The 6,713-nt window shown below is 52.4% G+C and overlaps 1 pseudogene; it reads left to right on the forward strand.

Moving 5' to 3' along the window:
* The first annotated feature begins 1,366 nt into the window (after window positions 1-1,366).
* LOC147031815 (uncharacterized) lies at window positions 1,367-6,485 on the forward strand (annotated as a pseudogene).
* Window positions 6,486-6,713: the final 228 nt, after the last annotated feature.

A 6,713-nucleotide genomic window follows, 5' to 3' on the forward strand; every position in this document is an offset into this window, starting at 1 on the left:
TTTTTAATGCAACCGGCGATCCTCCACAGACCATCGGAAGCCCGAGTCTATCACCCCGCACTGCCAAACGCACATCACTCGCCGCACACGTCGGGTTTCAGGCTCGCCCGGGAACGAGGATCTCTGTGCAGCAGATCCCTCACCGCGACGCCGCACGCGCTGATCTCCACGAGGCCCCACCTTACAGCGAAGGCGCACGTGGCTGATTTACCTCAGGAATAATCAGAAAATAAGAAGAGTTGGGATGAAAAACCATGTTCTCACCAAAATTTGTGTCCCGCCCACAACATCACGTGACCTTTTTCAGGCTCCCAGGGATTGGTTGGCTCGTCGGCACGTGGTGGGTGTGCCTGGAGAGAGCCGGGGCGCCATTGTTGGCGACAGACGTGGCTCTAAGATCGCGAGTGGAAAAATATATCGAGCGCTCCGAATCGCATGTTTGTATGCAACTTCAAGTGACTTTAAAGACTCTCGACAGCACCATCGTGCTGATCGTTGATAGCTCCGTCTAACGAAAAGAGTTAAATCTGGAAGAGTGTGATCGTTATTCCTGGATATCGTTGAGCGGAGCTGTGAGTTGTACGACCTGTTTTTGGAACTCTATTGTTGCCAAGAGTTCTGGCGGGTTGTTGGGCTGTGTATTCAATTCTGTTTCCAGCCATTTTAAACATTGAGCCAATAAAATATCGTGCCTACCCCTTGAGGTTGATTTGAAACACAGTGGTGTGTTTTGAGCTTCTCTTTGTCCACACATGGACTGCTTGAAGCTCGGACATTAACGTCAGTATTCCGTGCTGGAAGATATTAAACAGCCGGGATCACAACAAATGGTGGCTCGTGCGGGATCATTCAAGTAAGAGACATTCGAACTGAGACAGAAATTCCACAGTGGACCGCCATCTTCCTTCATCTGATCATCGTTCCCTCACTAGCAAACGCCATCTTGGAGGAACCTTCTCACCAGCAGACGCCATATTGGAGGAACCTTCTCACCAGCAGACGCCATATTGGAGGAACCTTCTCACCAGCAGACGCCATATTGGAGGGATTTTCTCACCATGGGACACTATCTTGTGTTTACGCCAGTCATCGGCCAACAACAACAACAAAAAAAACCTGAGTTATTTGTACATTGCATTTCCTCATTGGCAATTTTATGTGTGGTGGTGATATTGGGTATTTCGTGTCATATTTTCCCAACAGAGCGTTGTGTGCGAATTACGTGTATCACCCCAATATTGTTTGCCTTCCCTGTGTGAATTGCCCCGTCCCATGTGGTGAAAGATATTGCTGAAGTATTTCGACCCAGCCTCCTTTTAGACTTAGTGTTTTGTGCCCTTGTCATATGATAACTCGTAGCTAAACCATGTCGGCTGGAGAAGTAAGAGATCAACCTGATCAGGTTGACAGTCACGTGGGTGTCGATGAGAGCGACGCAATCAGCCTTGACCCGGTCACTGAACCCGATATGTTAGGGAGCGATCCCATCATGACTAAATGCATGCGTTCGACCTTCTGGTCCGGGCTGACCCCGGTTCAACAACTCGACATGTATAAGAGGGAGAATGACAGGGCAGAGGCTGAGCGACTCGGGTAGCATGACGCAGAGATAGCTGAAAGAGCAGCGGCAGAGGCTGAACGCGTCAGAGAGCATGAGTGGCGAATGTTGACTGAACGACAGCGGGCAGATGTGTCTGCTGCACCAGTCCTGGAAATTGTTCATGTTCGTTTGCCGGACTGGATGGGAGACACGAAGCCAGAAACATATCTGGAGATGGCCGAGAAGTTGTTCACATCCGGTGGCATTGATTAGAGCTTATGGGTCAGCCATATTGTTCGCCATCTATCTGAAAAGGCGAGGGAGGTATATGCGTGGATGGCAACCGAGGACGTAAACGAATACCAGAAGTTGAAGGCCGAGATTTTGAACGCCTATGCGGTGTCCGCGTGTATTTATAGGCGTAATTTTTTTCAGTTGGACTCGTGAGTCCGGTCAAACCTATGAGGAACATTAGCGGGTCTTGTTGGATCAGATGCAGAGATGGTTCGAGGGGAGCAGTGTTGAGGTACCTCCAGCGGTTGCGGAACTCCTGGTGCGTTACCGTATCGATCAACAGCTTCCGCCGGACTTAGCATTGTTTCTTGTCGATAAAGACACTGTTTCCTTGTCAGACTGCGTCAAGCTTATTGATAAACATGTTTTGACATGCAAAATGTTGCAAGCCACGCAGTTGCGTCGTAAGATGGAGGATTCTGCGGTCAAGACTGCCCCCGTCTGCCCGACGGCTGGATCGAGGGGAAGGGTCCCCCAATGCCCTCCACTGGTGGCGGTCGCGAGCTGCAGGCCAGGGCACGGCCCTGGTGCGATTTCTGCAAATGTGTGGGGCACGGTGGAGGCCGCTGCTTCTCTAACCCAGCTAGTCCGGCCTATCGAGGAAACTCGGCTGTTAAATCGGAGGGAGGTCAGGGGAGGTCATCAACTGGGCCCTCGCGCATGACGGTGGCATTGGTGACAGAGGTCACTGCCACTGAGGCTAAGTCCATTCTTCCTCTGTATCAGGATTATTCAGGGACAGCCTTAGTGGGTGGCCCTGATTCGGTGGTGAAGTTTAAGGCCCAATACGTTCGGGATACTGGGGCGACGCTGTGTGTTCTCCAGGCGGGGGTAGTTCCGGTCTCTCAGATGCATTATACCAGCGAGTATATCGTCCTTCGGGGCATTAACCAGGTTCCTGGCCGGTATCCCCTTGCTCTCATCGAGGTCCGGAGTGACATTTTTACAGGTCCGATGACCTGTGCGGTGGTACCCTACTACCCGGTACTGGGGGTATCCTTGCTGATTGGCAATGATGCAATGGCCAGGGAGGAGTTATTGACTCTGACCTGTGTGGTGGTCACTAGATCCCAGAGCAAACAGGCGGAGAGAGTGGCGGAGTCAGACATATCTTCACTCTGGCCCGAGGAGCCTCGCGCATCGACTCCAGCCTCCGACGGTGACATTGCTTCGACTGAAGTCCACCCGAGCCTCCATTCAGGCCAACCTCAGGAGCCGGGCTCCTCAGGGACCGTTCCCGTCTGTGACACGGGGACCCCAGCTACTTGTTCGCCGGTCAGCGAATCCGGTGAGGAGAATCAGTCCTCCGAGGCGGTTAGCAACCCCAGTTCTGTGCCTGAGGTCACTCCCGCATTGTCTGCGGTAACCAGTCTAGTGGAGGATCAGCACTTCGATCCCACCCTTGCCACCCTCTGGGAAATGGGAGAAGACTCCAAGCCTGGACGAACAGGCTACTATGTGAATGGTGCAGGTGTGCTGATGCATAAATATTCCCCCAAGAACATGTCCTCCACCCAGACGTGGAAGGTACGACACCGAGTTGTCGTACCGGGGAGGCATCGTCAGTCAGTCATGCAATTGGCCCATGACAATATTTCCTCGGGTCATGTCAGAGCTGCCAAGACCTTAGCCAAGGTCAAGGATCAGTTCATATGGCCCGCCATGTCGCGAGACATCAAGCGCTATTGCGCTAGCTGTCCCATTTGTCAACGACTCGGAAAGGGAGTGAAGGTTTTCAAGGCACCCCTAAAGCCCCTCCCCGTGATCAGTCAGCCTTTCCAGTTTGTTGCCGCGGATTTTGTTGGACCATTGCCCAAACCAGTTCCAGGAAACGTTATTTGCTCACGGACATGTGTCGGGCTACCAAGTATGCAGAGGCTTATTCCCTGGAGCAAGCTGACTCCAGCCATGCCATAGAGTCTCTCAAGGAGATGTTCAGTAGGCATGGGCTTCCGACTAAATTCCTTACGGATCGAGGCAGTGTGTTCTTGTCGGAAGTATTCGAAGGATTATTGTCCGAGCCTGGTGTTCAGCACCTGACCACCAGTCCGTACCGTCCTGGATGCAATGGCGCCTGTGAGCGGTTCAATGGGACTTTCAAAACGATGATCAAGGCAGTTACTGATCAAGTTGGTGGTGAGTGGGATTAGGTGATCCCCTGGCTCTTGTTCGCGTACCGGAGTGCTCTGCATCGGAGTACCGGGCATACTCCCTTTTTCTTGCTGTATGGTAGAGAGCCCAGAGGGCCCTTGCACCTCCTGTTTGAACGTTGGGTAGAATCCCCGCCATCCACAGAACGTTCCATACCGGACTACATCCACGAGACTTGCTCGAGGATACACGATGCCTTAAAAGCGGCCGGTATCAGCCTGACGGATCAAGCCGTAGAGCGAAAGCTCCGTTATGACAAGAAGGCGAAGGCGGTGAGTTTCAAAGCTGGCGATCCGATTTTAGTCCATCTGCCACATGCAGGAAGGCCCATGGTAACCTCTTATCAGGGGCCTTATCTCATCCGTGAAAAAGTCGGGAGCCATATTTACGTGGTGGACATGCCAGACAAGCGGATAAAAAAACGGATCACCCATGTCAACGCGTTGAAGCCGTGGGCGGGGCGACCACACACGGTCACTCTCATAGGTGCCGCCGAGCACAGCAGCAACTTGCTAGGTGACGGAGGCAATGCAGGATGCCTCCCGGAGTATATCACTCCAACTCCCCTCGAGGTGTCCTATGACCCAACCCAATATTGGGTGAATCAACGACCCATGAAAGATCAGTTGCCGCAGTTGGAGCCTTTGACTCAACCACAGAAGAGGGATATGCAGGTGCTGTTTCGGGACTATCCTAGTCTGTTCTCTGGCAGGGTTGGAACCATGAGAGGTGTTCTCCATAACATCGACACCGGTGACCACCCGCCCATACGCCAATCATTCTACCGTGTGTCCCCGGAGAAAACTGACGTCATGAGACAAGAAGTCTCCAAGATATTGGATTTGGGTGTCTGTCGACCCAGCAACAGCGAGTGGGCCTCTCCGCTCATTTTAGTCAAGAAGGCAGACGCCACTTGGCGGCCTTGCATCGATTACCGTCGCCTCAACAGCGTATCAAAAGGGGATTCGTACCCGCTACCCCGTCTTGACGACCTGGTTGATCGTCTAGGGACCGCGAGGTTCATCTCTGTCCTTGATGCCATGAAAGGCTACTGCCAGATCCAGCTCACCGATCGGGCGCGTGAGGTCAGTGCCTTCTGAACGTCTTTTGGCCACTTTGAGTTCATGGTTATGCCGTTTGGAGTCGGGGCGGCCCGGCTACCTTCCAGCGAGCCATTAACCGGAATCTCGCTGGGCTCGAAGAATTCGCTGTGGCCTACATCGACGACATCGCGGTATTCTCCAATACCTGGGAAGACCACATTAAGCACCTCCAGGCCGTCTTTTCACGACTATCGGAGCATAACATAACTCTCAACGCCGCTAAATGCCATGTTGGGCGAGGCCAAGTGAAGTACCTCGGTTATGAAGTGGGCAGTGGGCAATTGGCTCCGGTCAAAGCCAAAGTGGAGGCCCTAGTGGATTTTCTGCCGCCCGCCACCAAAAAGGCTCTCAGACGATTCTTGGAAGTTACCGGTTTCTACCGGCGGTTCATTCCATGGTTCTCAGAAATCGCTGCTCCCTTGACCAACCTTCTCCGTGGCAGTAAGAAAGGATCCATATCTCTTCTGTGGACCTCAGAATGCGGCGTTTGATGCACTGAAAGGAAGCCTTGCCAGCCGACCTGTTCTTGGGGCCCCTGATTTCTCCTTGCCATTCCAAATTTTAACCGATGCATCCGATCTTGGGATCTCAGCCGTGCTCACACAAAACGAGGATGATGTTGCGAAACCCGTCATCTACTACTCTCGCAAGCTGTTGCCCAGGGAGCGGAACTACAGTACCGTGGAGAAGGAGCTCCTCGCTATCATGGCGGCAATCCAGGTATTCGCTGTGTACATTGGCCATGGACCCATCACCATCTATAGCGACCACCACCCGCTCGGTTGGCTCAGCCAAGCCAAAACCTCCAACCAGCGTATTCTGTGTTGGGCGCTTCTCCTCTCAGAATACGACCTCACAGTCAAACACGTGAAAGGAGTGGAGAACAGACTAGCTGACCTCCTTAGTCGCCATCGAGTAGACAAGGAGCACCAAAGTTAAGTGAAGCCCACAGGCGGAGAGGGGATACCGGTTTGGGGCCCCTTTGTTCCTCCTGAAGGAGCCTTGCTCCTCGGTCCGTTTTCCCTCCTGTAAACGCTTTCCCCAACTTAAGTTTAGTTCCCTTAGTCTCTCTATTGTGGTGCGGGCGATGGGTAAATAAGGTGGGGTAGATATTAATGTGGTGTAGTGTGGTTAATATTGTGTTGTGGATGAACATTGTTTATTGTACAAAAATGTTAATGATCACCGTCATCATATTGCCCTGTGATTTGCAACTAGTACAATAACTGGTTTCAAAACGCCGTCTATCTGACGGGTTTTACTTTAGGTGGGGAGAACTGTGAGAAAAACCATGTTCTCACCAAAATTTAGTGTCCCGCCCACAACATCACGTGACCTTTTTCAGGCTCCCAGGGATTGGTTGGCTCGTCGGCACGTGGTGGGTGGGCCGGGAGAGAGCCGGGGTGCCATTGTTGGCGACAGACGTGGCTCTAAGATCGCGAGTGGAAAAATATATCGAGCGCTCCGAATCGCATGTTTTAAAGCGATTTCAAGTGACTTTAAAGACTCTCGACAGCACCGTCGCGCTGATCGTTGATAGCTCCGTCTAACGGAATGGGTTAAATCCGGAAGAGTGTGATCGTTATTCCCGGATATCGTTGAGCGGAGCTGTGGGTTGTACGACC

This window comes from Eptatretus burgeri, chromosome 2 (assembly GCF_056783735.1).
Source record: "Eptatretus burgeri isolate ZD-2024b chromosome 2, Ebu_testis_v1, whole genome shotgun sequence".
Classification (NCBI taxonomy): domain Eukaryota; kingdom Metazoa; phylum Chordata; class Myxini; order Myxiniformes; family Myxinidae; genus Eptatretus; species Eptatretus burgeri.